This window comes from Bufo gargarizans, unplaced genomic scaffold, assembly GCF_014858855.1.
Source record: "Bufo gargarizans isolate SCDJY-AF-19 unplaced genomic scaffold, ASM1485885v1 original_scaffold_1027_pilon, whole genome shotgun sequence".
Classification (NCBI taxonomy): Eukaryota; Metazoa; Chordata; class Amphibia; order Anura; family Bufonidae; genus Bufo; species Bufo gargarizans.
Window position 1 is genome coordinate 210,454 of NW_025334205.1, and position 16,292 is coordinate 226,745.

Genomic DNA, 16,292 nt, shown 5'->3' on the forward strand with positions numbered 1-16,292 from the left:
CGGGCGGCAGTATTTAGTGCTGCGCTGTGATATTTAGTTCTGTGGGGGCGTTATTTTGTCCTGCACTACTGTATTGCTGGCCCCATCTACTTGTGTTGCTCCTGTCTGCTATCTATTTGGCCCCGTCTACAGCATGGGGCATCTTTTAGATTTTTTTCAGGGCCACTAAGTTCCCAGTCTGCCCCTGCCCCAAACCAGCCTTCACCTAACCTTTGTTAGCTTCAGAGCCACAATCAAATATTACAGTTGGTGTTCAGTCACATTTTTGTGAAACACCACTGAACATATCTACAAATATCACAAGCCACTTGGTTTGGGAATGCTTTCCTAGACCCACTGTACACCCTCCCAGGGAGTCATGGCTATCTTAAAGTCCATCCTCTGAATCAGAGGGTGGTCTTTGGGATAGCCATAATGTTACCATGTATCAGCCTGACTGGCACAAGACATCACACACTTCATAGTCCTGCCATTTGGTGACCAAAATAATTCCTGTAACCATTCTCTATAAGATAACATAAAAAACTAACCTCCATCTTCCTATCTCCTCTTGTGTTTGTCGGACGGGTGCTTCTCAATTTCTGGAAGAACATAATACAAAAAAACATTCTTTGTGTTATTTCTATCTGGTCCAGACACATTGGAAACCCATAATGAATCATAAAAAGCATTACAAAAAATTCTAGACACATCATAGAGAGTAGAAAAAGTCCCTTAGATTAATGTTCAGGAATTTATGAACAGTTGCCAACCTTGACCTTAGACCTACTAATGTTTAATGTCCTAAAATATGTTCTCTTTCATGGGTAACCTGAGGCCACATTGTATCTCAGACAAAGCTTCCTTTCTGGAGCCAGGCTTGGTTATTTTTATCTGACTATACACATTGCAAGGACACTCGAACATCATGTGATCCCAAGGCCAGAAAGGAACACATTCCTCCTCCCAGCTCTACCTCTGCAGGTTGCTGCATTTCTACTATCCTCTTTATCATGGCAAGTGGTCATTGTTATTTATGTGGAAACTTCATTGGTGCACTTTGAGTGGTGCTTTTATGGTGGCATTCTCTGTCATCTGGTGGCATTCTTCCTGTTGTGTCACTATAAATCCCCTCTGTTACACAAGGGGATCTAGACTTAACTACAGGGGAACCACCAGACTGCTACCTCCTAAAGTAGTCTCTGTTTGGTTGACAGCTGACCCATGGGTGCCAAGAAGCACTGAGGGATCAGGCAATCGTATAGCAGTACACCTTTGCAGGACACTAGCAAACAAGAACATATTGCTTAGGCACCCTCCCTCAGGGGTAGGAGCCTTAAGTAGCCCACGGTGGCCAGCCATTGGCTGGTGCAATTTAAGGTGCATGCTGACCCAATAAGAGCCGTAAGAAAGGAGCGCCCTATAGGCAGTGGAGAGGACTGGCCAGAAACAAGCAGACCTCAGGTAATCGCATCTTTTATGCGGTCTCAAAAAACAGATCATGCTGTCTAATCACGCTCTGCTGCTGGCAAACAATGATTCTGTATGGGGACGAGCGATGGCATTAGCAATTGCTCCTCCCCATACTGTGGAGGAGATCTCTGCATGTAAATACAGCGGTCTCCTTCACTGATGAGCAGGCGATTGCCTGGAAGGAACGCTTCCTACCCGATAATCGTCTAGCAGTATAATACAGCCCTCAGAAAAAACAGAGAACAATTGATTTGCAACCTACCTGCTGCAGACCTGCAAAAAGTCAATAAATATCTGCAATGACGCTTACTTCTATCCCTAACCCCAGTTGCATGTACATAATCTCCCTCTACAAAAACCTAACATCACCCATCCCTAATTTTTCACAGTTGCCAAGTACACGGTATTGTCCAGGAATCTCCTCAAAATAAGGCCCCATGCGCACAACCGTATTTTGCATCTGTGTCCGATCTGCATTTTTTGCAGATTACACACGGACCTATTCATTTCTATGGATCCACAAAAAAAAAAACAACTGACAGCACACAGATGTCATCCATGTGCTGTCCGCATCCGTATGTTCACTCTGCAAATTAAAGGAGCATATCCCATTCTTGTCTGTATTGTGGACTAGAATAGTCATTTCTAGTTATGTGAGTGAGAGAAATGTGGATTGCACATGGAAGGTAGTGTGCATGAGGCCTAAGAGAGAACTATTAAGTCTTCCAGTATTTCTAAATATGAAATGTAATCCTAACCTAATATTAAATCATAGCCCTAATCCTAAGAATCCCACAAATTATTACCTACTGCTAACATAGGTCTGAGATTAGCCCTAAATGAACACCATTGAAATTCAATGGGGGACGGATACGTTTTCTATTGGGCCAGAGAAAACGGATCCGTCACCATTGACTTACATTGCGTGCCAGGACGGATCCGTTTTGCTCTGCTTCATCAGGCGGACAGCAAAATGCTGCAGGCAGAGTTTGGGTGTGCGCTCCAGAGCGGAATGTAGACTGATCGGAGGCAAACTGATGCATTCTGAGCGGATCCGTTTTGGACGGCTTGTGAGAGCCCTGAACGGATCTCACAAACAGAAAGCCAAAACGCGAGTGTGAAAGTAGCCTAAGACTATCCCTAATTGTTACCTACTATAAACATAACCTTTTACTCTAAGTGGTTAGGTCTGATTATTGATAGGCCCTACTCACGTACATGGGAGAGATGTTTTTTACTGACTGTCAGATGGACAGTATGATGAAATGCAATATGGTTATTACAAATGGCGGACCGTCTCTTCACTAGAGGGTGGGGGGATTGGGAGGGGTTATTTCTTTTTCTGTGGGTTTAAATAACGCCTCTGTGTGTCATTCATTTGATCGGCTGTAATACTATCTGTAAAAAAGGAGTCTTTATTGTTTGTATAATTTTGGAAAATCTGATTTAAAAAGAAGAAACCTAACCTATTACAAACCGAACCCTAGGACTACCCCTAATTGTTACCTACTGTAAACCTAAACCTGGAACTACTCCTAATTGTTATCTAATACTAGCCTAAATCTGCAATTACATGAAGAGATCTCCTCCACAGTATGGGGAGGGCTGTTCGCTAATGCCATCGCTTGTCCCCATACAGAATCATTGTTTGCCAGCAGCAGGGTGCTGTTTAGACGGCACAATCCGATGCCAGCAAATGATAATTTAGGTGTCCACACAAACGACCCTATCACCCCATAAAAAAATCTTTTCACTCGTTCATTGGGTAATCAGCGGCACCTTTACACAGGCAGATTATCACTAACCAGCGTTCCTATGAACATTTCTTAGCGATAATCTGCCTGAGCAAACGAAGGTTGTGTGCCTGTGGCCGTATGGCGGGTCCGCAATACAAGGTACCGGCCCGTGTGCACTCTGCATCACTTGAATGGGTCCGCAATCACGGAGATGCGGAACGGAAGCACGGATCGGAACCCCACGGAAGCACTATGGGGTGCTTCCATGGTGTTTCGGGCCGTGAATACGCACCGCAAAAAATAGAACTTGTTCTATTTTTTATGCGGAGTGGATGGAACACGGACCCATTCAAGTTGAATACACGGAACGGATGCACAACGTTTGTGTGCAAGAGGCCTAATTGTTACATACTAAAAACCTAATCCTGAGAGTACTCCTAGTTGTAACCTTCTACTAACCTAATCCTGGGACTACCCCTAACTGGTACTTTCTAGTAACCTAACCCTGAGACAACCCAGCAGCGAGAACTGTGCTCTCTATGAGAGTTTCTATCTCCTCATTTTCACAGCTGGTGGAGGTCTCAGCGCTCGGCCCCCACCGATCAAAACCTTTGATATGTCACTATAAAATATCAAGTTTTTTTTTTAAGTATACGTACAATTTAACTGGAGACTACCCCTAATTGTTACCTAATAGTAACTAAACTATGTCTAAAGCTTATGTTACACCTGCCGATAATACTGAAGCTGCATGGTCTGGCAGTGTAAGGCTAGGTCTACACGACGACATTTGTCGCGTGACAATAAGGGCACAACAACACTGCAACATTGGTAGCGCAACATTTTGTTGCACCAATGTTGCGCGACAATCTTTCTAATGGCAGTCTATGGTGTCGCACTGCAACATGCAACATGCTGCTACTGTGACGCAACAGTCGCAGAAAAATCCATCTCGAATGGATTTTCTGCGACTGTTTTGTCGCAGTCGCAGCATGTTGCATGTTGCAGTGCGACACCATAGACTGCCATTAGAAAAATTGTCGCGCAACATTGGTGCAACAAATGTCGTTGTGTAGACCTAGCCTAATACTGCTGCCGATTAATTACCCGATCAACGAGAAAACACTTCTTAGCAGGTTTAAAAGTCGTTTGCCAGCGGCAGATTGTGCTGTCTAATCACGATCTTCTGCCGGCAAACAGTGATTCAAGTATGGAGATGAATGATGGCATAACGATCGCTCCTCCCCATACTCTGGAGAAGATCGTTCCATATAACGAGCAGGCGGTTGCCGGGAAGGAACGCTTCCCTCCCAACAATCGCCTGCAAAATCTGCAGGTGCAATATAAGGAAAACCCTTTAATCCTAAAACTATACTGACACTAGAAATATTCAGCGTGGAAATCTGTGTAAAATCCATATCTTGTGAATGTGGTTTCCAGCATCTTTCACCACTGTGGAGATGAAGCGGCCCCTCAGCAGAAAATATTCTGTGGTGTGAATGTACCTTCATTCTGCCGCAATGTCAGCGATTTCCTGGTACTGTAACTACAGTAGTCATGAAGTGTATCCAGCCTCATGACCTGCTCCTGATATATTTTCCAGGGTCCCACCATTTTAAAGCTGTCTGAAGCTGTCACCCAGCTTTCCAATGCCGGCCTTCCCAGACATCACATACTAAATGTCTATATATGGGTGCAACAGGTTCAGGGACTCTACAGCACACGCAGGGTGGGGTTACTCACAGGATTGCGGGGTGCAGGGGACCTCTCAGACACCGTCCCTCCCTGGTGCTGCAGACACATCCCCATCTCACTCGTCTCTGGAGCTGAAGGGTGTGGTGCATGAAGAGTGGAGGGGGCACAAGGGGTGGGCACACTGTATGTGTATACTGACGTGCAGAGCCAGAGGAGTCACACTGTGCAACTGTCCAGACATACAGGACAAGCAGTCTCCTCGTATTTATGGGCAGAGACAGGATACAGTGCAGTGCCCGGGGGAGTGATTGTACTGTGCACCAGGGAATGAGGGAAGAAGTACTGTGCAGTGCCCGGGGGAGTGATTGTACTGTGCACCAGGGAATGAGGGAAGAAGTACTGTGCACTGTTCATATTTATAGTCAGAGACAGAATACTGTGCACTGCCCGGGGGAGTGATTGTACTGTGCACCAGGGAATGAGGGAAGAAGTACTGTGCAGTACCCGGGGGAGTGATTGTACTGTGCACCAGGGCATGAGGGAAGAAGTACTGTGCACTGTTCATATTTATACAAAAAATGGCTGCACACCGTTATATATACAAACAATAGAGCTCAGAAATGGGGGTCATTCTAGATAAAAGTGACAGAGACAGGATACTGTGCAGTGCCCTGGGTGGGGAGGTGATTGTTCTGTGCACCAGGGAATGAAGGAAGAAGTACTGTGATTTGCTCAAGTTTACCCGCAGACAGGTGGTACTGTGCAACTGTACAAACATAATGAATAAGCAGTATTGTGAAGGCCATATGTAAAGCTTTAAGACGTAGTACTGTGTTGACAATATATAGAACATGAGGAAAGAGGCATTATGATGTCCATATATATACAGCATGAAGGAAGTGGTCCTGTGATACCCAGATGTACAGCATGAGGGAAAAGGTACTGTGCTGTGTATATATATATATTTATATATATATATATATATATATATATATATATGTGTATATATATATATATATATATATATACATACAGTTGCAAGAAAAAGTATGTGAACCCTTTGAAATGATATGGATTTCTGCACAAATTGGTCATAAAATGTGATCTGATCTTCATCTAAGTCACAATAATAGACAGTCACAGTCTGCTTAAACTAATAACACACAAAGAATTAAATGTTACCATGTTTTTATTGAACACACCATGTAAACATTCACAGTGTAGGTGGAAAAAGTATGTGAACCCTTGGATTTAATAACTGGTTGAACCTCCTTTGGCAGCAATAACTTCAACCAAACGTTTCCTGTAGTTGCAGATCAGACGTGCACAACGATCAGGAGTAATTCTTGACCATTCATCTTTACAGAACTGTTTCAGTTCAGCAATATTCTTGGGATGTCTGGTGTGAATCGCTTTATTGAGGTCATGCCACAGCATCTCTATCAGGTTGAGGTCAGGACTCTGACTGGGACACTCCAGAGGTGTATTTTCTTCTGTTTAAGCCATGGTGTCATATTCAACAATAAAACAGACCATATCATGAATAACCTATAAATAATGACAAAATTGTAATTGTAAATGAAATGGCCGCGGTCTTTATTAAATTCTGGGGGTAACATAAACCAAAGGCAAATAAACCATTATAAATTTAAAATACCCATAATAATAAAGTCCGTTACCACTTATCATTTGTCCACCCAGAAGGCTGGGCGACTAACCCTTCCCCCCAAAATTCAAAGACCGGGACAAATCTTCGGGAGGGCGGGCAGGACGAACTTTCAGCTTGAATCTTGACACTCTGACTGAGTCCTCAATGTAAGTACTGCTCCATAAATAGCTGAAATTCCCACCACAAAGCGCCCATAACCAATCAATGTTCGATTTCAAAATAGAAAATATGCCCAGCAACCAGGCAGCAACCGATTTAACCAATAGCAACGCTGGGCAAACTTGCCTAGCAACCATCCAGCAACCAAATTGACCAATCCAGAAGCTGTCTGACTTGTCACCGGCTTACTGACAACCTGAGGAGAAATTTTATAGAAAATAGGAGGGGGGGGGGGGGGGGAATACCACAAAAACATACTGGGCCAGATTTATCATTAGCTCAGGTCAGAATAATGGAGTGAAAATATCCCCCAAAAAGTCCCAAACGCTAAAACTGCGCACAAATTTGCGACTTTTTTCTGCTCTGCACTATGCTCGCCAGTTTTCTGAAAGTGGGCGTGTTTTCTTATGTAAATTAATCTCTAGACAGATTTACTATTGGGGCTATTTAAAAAGTCACAAAAAAGTCGCAATTTCACTCCAGTGAGGACCATGCTTATCTTATGAGACTTTTTAATAGAACATGCAACTTTTTCGTAAAGATGTGTGACTTTTGTAAAGCTGCTTACTGACGGATAAACTGCTACAGTCAAACCACATTTATTACAGTCTTAAAGGGCCGATCATAAATCTGACTTGGCTAAAACTGACTTTAGCCATATGTTAAAGTGGAGTGAGCTGTCAGAGTCATGATAAATCTGACCCACTGTGTTTTCAATGACACCATGAGGGGCAAACCCCATTCTGGCCCCCGACATGGTGTCATATTCAACAATAAAACAGACCATATTCACGCAATGTTGTTTTCTTAACCAAATACATTCTGGGCCTTTAAAACCGGAACCACGAAACCCTTACTAAAACCCTTAAGCAGAAGCTCCGCCTTCTCCCGATTTGGATGTGTTCCTAACCACGGAAGCATGTTTGTTAAATTCACCGGAGTCTACGCTTTTTAAAAATTCCTTATTGAAGGTCTGTTGAGGTCCAGAATCCCTTTTAAAACACCTGAACATAGGTTGTGGACCCAAACAGACTGAACATTCGTGCTTATACCTACATGAATTCAACCATTTACACGCAGACTCATTAAAGGCAAAACATAAACCCTTCTTGACAATATTTTGAGCTCCCCCACTCTGCTGTTTTGTTGAAACATCTGACCTCTGAGGAAGCATCAAACTGAGCCATAATCCTACATCCTTGCTTCCCCACTTCAGACCTGGGTGAACTGCTAACTTCTGGCGAAAAGTTTCATCATATTGAAACCATGAAAACCCATCGAAGTTACAGCAAGCTTCGAAAATCGTATCAACATGCTGAAACAAACCCACACACAAATGAGGCTGCTTTACTACTAAAATAGAAGCATATGCCCCGACATTCTGTTGTTGATTTACTTCTATGCTTTGGGTCGTTGTCCTGTTGCAACACCCATCTTTTGTTGAGCTTCAGCTGGTGTACAGATGGCCTTAAGTTCTCCTGCAATATGTCTTGATAAACTTGGGAATTCATTTTTCCTTCGATGATAGCAATCCGTCCAGGCCCTGTCAGAGCAAAGCAGCCCCAAACCATGATGCCCCACCACCATACTTCACAGTTGGGATGAGGTTTTGATGTTGGTGTGCTGTGCCTCTTTTTCTCCACACACAGTGATGTGTGTTTCTTCCAAATAACTCAACTTTGGTTTCCTCTGTCCACAGAATATTTTGCCAGTACTGCTGTGGAACATACAGGTGCTCTTGTGCAAACTGTAAACGTGCAGCAATGTTTTTTTGGGACATTAGTGGCTTCCTCTGTGGTATCCTCCCATGAAATACATTCTTGTTTAGTGTTTTACGTATCGTAGATTCACTTACAGGGAAGTTAGCATATGCCAGAGACTTTTGTAAGTCTTTAGCTGACACTCTAGGATTCTTCTTCACCTCATTGAGCAGTCTGCGCTGTGCTCTTGCAGTCATCTTTACAGGATGGCCACTCCTAGGGAGAGTAGCAGCAGTGCTGAACTTTCTCCATGTATAGACAATTTGTCTTACCGTGGACTGATGAACAGCAAGGCTTTTGAAAATACTTTTAAAACCCTTTCCAGCTTTATGCAAGTCAACAATTTTTAATCGCAGGTCTTCTGACAGCACTTTTGTGCGAGGCATCATTCACATCAGGCAATGCTTCTTGTGAAAAGCAAACCCAGAACTGGTGTGTGTTTTTATAGGGCAGGGCAGCTGTAACCAACACCTCCAATCTCATCTCATTGATTGGACTTCAGTTGGCTGACACCTCACTCCAATTAGCTCTTGGAGATGTCATTAGTCTAGGGGTTCACATACTTTTTCCACCTGCACTGTGAATGTTTAGATTGCGTGTACAATAAAAACATGGTAACATTAGATTCTTTGTGTGTTATTAGTTTAAGCAGACTGTGATTGTCTATTGTTGTGACTTAGATGAAGATCAGATCACATTTTATGACGAATTTGTGCAGAAATCCTGTCATGGAACCATGAACCAGACGTACAACAAGAGATAAGTGGGAATAAGAAGGCTTTATTGAAAATCAAGCTGTAAGCAAAAGTCCAAACGGATGGCTAAACCGAAGCAGGGTCTTGCGTAGCCAGAGGTCAGGAACCAGAAGGGTAGTCAGACGAAGCCAGGATCAGGAACCAGCGGGGTAGTCAGACGAAGCCAGGATCAGGAACCAGCGGGGTAGTCAGACGAAGCCAGGATCAGGAACCAGCGGGGTAGTCAGACGAGGCCAGGATCAGGAACCAGCGGGGTAGTCAGACGAGGCCAGGATCAGGAACCAGAAGCAGCAGCAGTCTTAGAAGCATGTGAACACAGGAGGACCAAGCAAGGAACTGAAGCCACAGACCTCCTATATATATGAGCTAGGCATCCAGCTCCTCCCAGTGGGAAGGAGAAGCCGCAGGGTGGGAGGCTACAAGAAACCCAGAAACCAAGATGGCCGCCAGCACATGTCAAACGAAGGAGAACAGCAAGAAGGTAAGACCATGACAGTACCTCCCCCTCAAGGGCCCCTCCTCCGCGGAGTAAGGAACGGTTTCTGAGGGAAGCGTGCGTGGAAGGCTCGGAGCAAAGCAGGAGCATGGACGTCTGCGGAGGGAACCCAGGAACGCTCCTCTGGACCATAACCACGCCAATGGACCAAAAACTGCAACCGACCGCGGACCAGGCGTGAGTCCAGGATATTGCTCACCTCATATTCCTCACGATTGCCCACTTGGACCGGACGGGGCCGAGGAACCGAGGAAGTGAAACGATTACACACCAATGGCTTCAACAGGGAGACATGAAACACGTTGGAGATCCGCATGCCAGGAGGAAGCGCAAGGGCATAGGCTACCGGGTTTACCCTGCGAAGCACTCGGAAGGGACCAACAATACGAGGCGCCAGCTTGGGAGTGGGCACTCGAAGGTTGAGGTTGCGGGTGGACAACCATACACGGTCTCCGACCTGGTAGGAAGGAGCGGGCGCTCGTCTGCGATCAGCCTGGAGTCTCTGGCGCTGCGCAGAGACCTCAAGGGACCTCTGGATCTGTACCCAAGAAGCACGTAGGACGGAAAGGTGATCCTCCACAGCCGGAATATCCTGGGGAGAGAATACCTCCGGTAACACGGCAGGTTGGAACCCATAATTGGCCATGAAGGGAGACGTCCCAGAGGAAGAGTTCACCGCCGTGTTCCTGGCAAACTCAGCCCAAGGCAGGAGGTCAACCCAATTGTCTTGGTGATCGGAGACATAGCAACGAAGGAATTGCTCCAAGGCCTGATTGGATCGTTCTGCGGCCCCATTGGACTGAGGGTGGTAGGCCGAGGAGAAAGAGAGATGAATCCCCAACTGGGAGCAAAAGGCGCGCCAGAACCTGGACACAAACTGACTCCCCCGATCCGACACAATCTCCTTGGGCAAACCGTGCAACCGGAAGACCTCCCTGGCGAAAATCGTGGCCAACTCTTGTGCAGAGGGTAACTTCTTGAGAGGAACACAGTGGCACATTTTGGAAAACCGATCCATAATCATGAGAATGACCGTATGGCCTCGGGATGCAGGGAGGTCCACAATGAAATCCATCCCCAGGTGTGACCATGGGCGCTCCCCGGTGGCTATGGGTTGCAAAAGGCCCAACGGAAGGTGCCGAGGGGACTTACTCTGGGCACAAACGGAGCATGCCGCTACATATGCGGCGATGTCGGAACGTAGAGAAGGCCACCAGAACAGACGTGAAACAGCCCAGGACAGCTGATTCTTTCCAGGATGCCCCGCGGCCTTGGAGTTATGGTAGGTTCGCAACAACCGAGTGCGCAACTCCTCAGGCACAAAACATCTGCCGTTAGGGTCTCCCAGAGGGAGCACCAGATTGAGCCGCCAAAATCTGCTCACCCAGGGGAGAGGTCAGACTGGTGCGAATGGCGGCCAGGATCTGATTCGGAGGTATGACCGAAGTCGGAATCGACTCCTCCCTGGACAGCTCGGAGTACTGCCGTGATAAGGCATCCGCTCTGATGTTCTTGGAACCGGGTAGGTAGGAGACCACGTAATTAAAACGTGACAAGAACAGAGCCCATCTGGCCTGACGTGGTGTCAATCTCTTGGCCTCAGAAAGGTAGGTCAGATTCTTGTGGTCCGTCAGGATGAGAACCGGAGCCACCGAACCCTCGAGCAAGTGCCTCCATTCTTTAAGGGCCTGCACGATGGCCAATAACTCCCTGTCACCAATCTGATAGTTGCACTCCGCGGAAGACAGTTTCCGGGAGTAAAACCCACAAGGAAGCAGAGGACCCTCTGGTGTTCTACGCTGAGACAGAAGGGCGCCTACTCCCGTCTCAGACGCGTCCACCTCGAGGACAAAGGGCAACCCAGGGTTGGGATGCGACAGAATCGGAGCCGACACAAAGGCGGACTTTAGAGCCTCAAAAGCTCGGATGGCCTCGAGCGGCCAGACCTGGAAATTACTGCCCTTCCTGGTCAGATCCGTGAGAGGCTTGGCTAGCATGGAAAAGTCCCTGATGAACTTCCGATAATAATTGGCGAAGCCCAAAAAGCGCTGCAGGGCACGGAGACCACTGGGCTGGGGCCACTGTAAGACAGCCGAAACCTTCTCAGGATCCATGGAGAACCCCTCAGCGGAAATGATGTAACCTAAGAAGGTTACCTGGGATCGGTGAAATTCGCATTTCTCAAGCTTACCGAACAGCCTGTTCTCTAGTAACCGTTGCAACACTCGTCTGACATCCATAATGTGGGCCTCCATGGATTCAGAATATACCAAGATGTCATCCAAATAGACCACCACACACTGCTGCAACAGGTCACGGAAAACATCGTTGATGAATTCCTGGAAGACTGCGGGCGCATTGCACAACCCAAAGGGCATAACCAAGGATTCATAATGACCGGTCCTGGTGTTAAACGCGGTCTTCCACTCATCGCCCGCCTTGATCCTTACCAGGTTATATGCCGCCCTCAGGTCGAGTTTGGTAAAGACCGTGGCCCCTTTGAGGCGATCGAACAGCTCGGAAATCAAGGGTATCGGGTAAGCGTTCTTGATCGTGATGCGATTGAGACCCCTGTAATCGATGCAAGGCCTCAACTCACCGCCCTTCTTTTTCCCAAAGAAAAATCCAGCCCCTGCCGGGGACGAGGATTTGCGAATGTGTCCGCGTGAAAGCGCCTCCCTCACGTACTCCTCCATGGCCTCATTCTCCGCTACCGACAGTGGATAGACTTTGCCACGAGGAGGAACGGCACCAGGTTGTAACTCTAAGGCACAATCGTATGGGCGGTGCGGAGGTAGGGCAACCGCGCGCACCTTATCGAATACATCCCGGTACTCTTCGTATTCAGGAGGCAACAGAGAGTCCGAGGAAGTACACAGCAACTTGACAGGCCCATGGATGCAACTAGCCCCACACTGCGGTGACCACGAGAGGATCTCGGCCGATCTCCAATCGAAAGTCGGATTATGTTTCTGGAGCCAGGGGTACCCCAAGACCACCGAGTAGTGCGGAGACGAAATCACCTGGAGACAGACCGACTCTCTGTGAACGGCACCAATGGCTATCCCCACTGGAAGGGTCTCATGAGTCACGTGTGGCGGCAGAAGGGGTCTGCCGTCTATCGCCTCAAGAGCCAGTGGGGAACCTCGAGGCTGCAGAGGAATGGAATTGGCGGCAGCGAACACACTATCAATGAACAAACCACCAGCACCAGAGTCCACCAACGCCTGGGTCGTCACCGAGCCCCCGACCCAGGAGAGGACAACAGTGATCAGTGGTTTGTCAACACGGGAAACCGGGGACGAGGAGACTCCACCCAAGATCTGCCCCCGACAGGATCTCAGGTGCGAGCGTTTCCCGGACGGTTCGGACATGCCAACCGAAAATGCCCACCGAGACCACAGTACATGCATCGGCCCTCGCGTCTCCGGAGTACCCTCTCCCCCTCAGACAGGCGAGCAAACCCCAGCTGCATGGGTTCACCCCCAGACAAGTCATCCCCAGGAGGCGTGGGAGGAGAGGGAGGCACGGGTGGGACAGCAAACGTAGGCGCCAATCTGTTAGAAGGCCTCCGCAGGCTCTCCTTAAAGGAAGGTCTCTCCCTGAGTCTGGTGTCAATCAAAATCAGGAAAGAAATAAGAGACTCAAGCTCCACTGGTAGGTCCTTAGCTGCAACCTCATCCTTCAAGGCATCCGAGAGACCATGAGAGAAAGCAGCGACCAGAGCCTCATTATTCCAGCCCACCTCTGCTGCCAGGGTACGAAACTCAATGGCGTATTCAGCTACGGATCGTGAACCCTGTCTGATGGACATAAGGAGCTTCGCAGCAGAGGCAGCACGAGCCGGCACATCGAATACCTTCCGAAGAGAAGCAACAAAACCGGAAAACTCGGCAACCACCGGATTGTTGTTCTCCCATAAAGGGCTGGCCCAGGCCAAGGCCTTGTCCGAGAGCAGCGAGATCAAGAAGCCCACCTTTGATCTCTCAGTAGGAAAGGCATGTGGCAGCAACTCGAAATAAATGCCCACCTGGTTAAGGAAACCTCGGCACTGAGTTGGCTCTCCCCCAAAGCGCTGTGGAAGGGGGGCAGAACCGATCATACCCCGAGACACCGCAGGCGCAGCAACAGGTGTCGGGGTAGACTCTGGCGCAACAACCGGAGCGGCAGTAGGAGCGGGCCCAGGAGCGACCACCGACCCATCGGCAACGGAAGCGAAATGAGCCGTGCGTTCAAGCAGGGTTTGCAACGCCACAGCGAACCGACCCAACAGGTGATCCTGCTGATCAAGTCTGGCAATCAGCGTAGGTAGCGAGGATGGCCCTGTACCGTCAGAATTCATGGCTTGGTCCTAATGTCATGGAACCATGAACCAGACGTACAACAAGAGATAAGTGGGAATAAGAAGGCTTTATTGAAAATCAAGCTGTAAGCAAAAGTCCAAACGGATGGCTAAACCGAAGCAGGGTCTTGCGTAGCCAGAGGTCAGGAACCAGAAGGGTAGTCAGACGAAGCCAGGATCAGGAACCAGCGGGGTAGTCAGACGAAGCCAGGATCAGGAACCAGCGGGGTAGTCAGACGAGGCCAGGATCAGGAACCAGAAGCAGCAGCAGTCTTAGAAGCATGTGAACACAGGAGGACCAAGCAAGGAACTGAAGCCACAGACCTCCTATATATATGAGCTAGGCATCCAGCTCCTCCCAGTGGGAAGGAGAAGCCGCAGGGTGGGAGGCTACAAGAAACCCAGAAACCAAGATGGCCGCCAGCACATGTCAAACGAAGGAGAACAGCAAGAAGGTAAGACCATGACAAATCCATATCATTCCAAAGGGTTCACATACTTTTTCTTGCAACTGTATATCATGTACTGTAGGAACTTATACTGTGCAACTACTTGGACACAGAGAGGGAAATGACACTGCTAATACACACAGAAAGAGTTAAGTGGTAGTGTGCACAACCAAGACAAATAACACATGAGAAGTTGTACTGTCCAGTGGTCATAGTAACACAAAGCAACGGACCAGCAATGGTCATATCATACCTCTCAACTTTTAAAAAAGAAAGAAGAGGGATACTTTGTGTGGCGCGCAATTTTTTTTCCGTACTGGGCCACGCCTCTAGCTCTGCCCAAAGCATAACCATACAGTACACCTAATCCCAACCAATCCCCTAAATGCCCCCACATAGTAATTATTCCCCCTTGCCCACATTGTGCCCCCTTCACAGTAGTTATGACAGATACGTGCCCCCTCACAGTAGTTATGCCCACATATGTGCCCCCTCACAGTAGTTATATCCACATATGTGCCCCTCACAGTAGATATGCCCATATATGTTCCCTCACACAGTAGCGATGCTCAGATATGTGGCCCCTCACAGTAGTTTTGTCCAGACATGTGTCCTTTTCACAGTATTATGTACACATATGTGCCCTTTTCATAGTATTATGCCCACATATGTGCCTGCTCACAGTAGTTATGCCCTGACATGTGCCCCTTCACAGTAGTTATGCCCTGATATGTGCCCCCTCACAGTAATTATGCTAAGATATATGCCCCCTCACAGTAATATGCCCATTCATAAAGAAACATTATGGCACTCATAAGTTATTATGATATGACCAGCAATGGTCATATCATACCTCTCAACTTTTAAAAAAGAAAGAAGAGGGATACTTTGTATGGCGCACAATTTTTTTTCCGTACTGGGCCACGCCTCTAGCTCTGCCCAAAGCATAACCATACAGTACACCTAATCCCAACCAATCCCCTAAATGCCCCCACATAGTAATTATTCCCCCTTTATGCCACAACACAGTATTTATGCCCACATTGTGCCCCCTTCACAGTAGTTATGACAGATACGTGCCCCCTCAGAGTAGTTATGCCCACATATGTGCCCCCTCACAGTAATTATGCCCTGATATGTGCCTCCTCACAGTAGTTATGCCCACATATGTGCCCCCTCACAGTAATTATGCCCTGATATGTGCCCCCTCACAGTAGTTATATCCACATATGTGCCCCTCACAGTAGATATGCCCATATATGTTCCCTCACACAGTAGCGATGCTCAGATATGTGGCCCCTCACAGTAGTTTTGTCCAGACATGTTTCCTTTTCACAGTATTATGTACACATATGTGCCCTTTTCATAGTATTATGCCCACATATGTGCCTGCTCACAGTAGTTATGCCCTGACATGTGCCCCTTCACAGTAGTTATGCCCAGATATGTGCCCCTTCATAGTATTTATGCCCTGATATGTGCCCCCTCACAGTAATTATGCTATGATATATGCCCCCTCACAGTAATATGCCCATTCATAAAGAAACATTATGGCACTCATAAGTTATTTTTTAGTCCTTTTATTTACAAATTAGAATATGTACCTGGCGCTGAAGTGTTGGTATGTTTGTGTGTTTACTAGATTTGTTCTAAGGGTGCCCAAGAGGCCACTTCTTGCCCTTTTTTATTTTATTATTTTTTACGAGGAAATCACTAATAGCCCTATATATCGCAGCAGTTACACAGTGTATATTTTATGTTTAAATTTCCCCCATAACA

General features: G+C 47.2%; 1 long non-coding RNA gene across 1 annotated transcript in view; it reads right to left on the bottom strand.

Annotated features, from left to right (window-relative positions):
* LOC122922890 overlaps positions 1 to 5,047 on the bottom strand; it is a 29,529-nt gene extending 24,482 nt beyond the window's left edge. Inside the window, exons 1-2 of the long non-coding RNA XR_006387205.1 lie at positions 4,932 to 5,047; positions 531 to 581 (exon numbers count right to left, since the gene is read on the bottom strand). This is a non-coding gene — a long non-coding RNA (uncharacterized LOC122922890). The remainder of the gene's footprint in view (positions 1 to 530; positions 582 to 4,931) is intronic.
* Between the last annotated feature and the right edge of the window lie 11,245 nt (positions 5,048 to 16,292).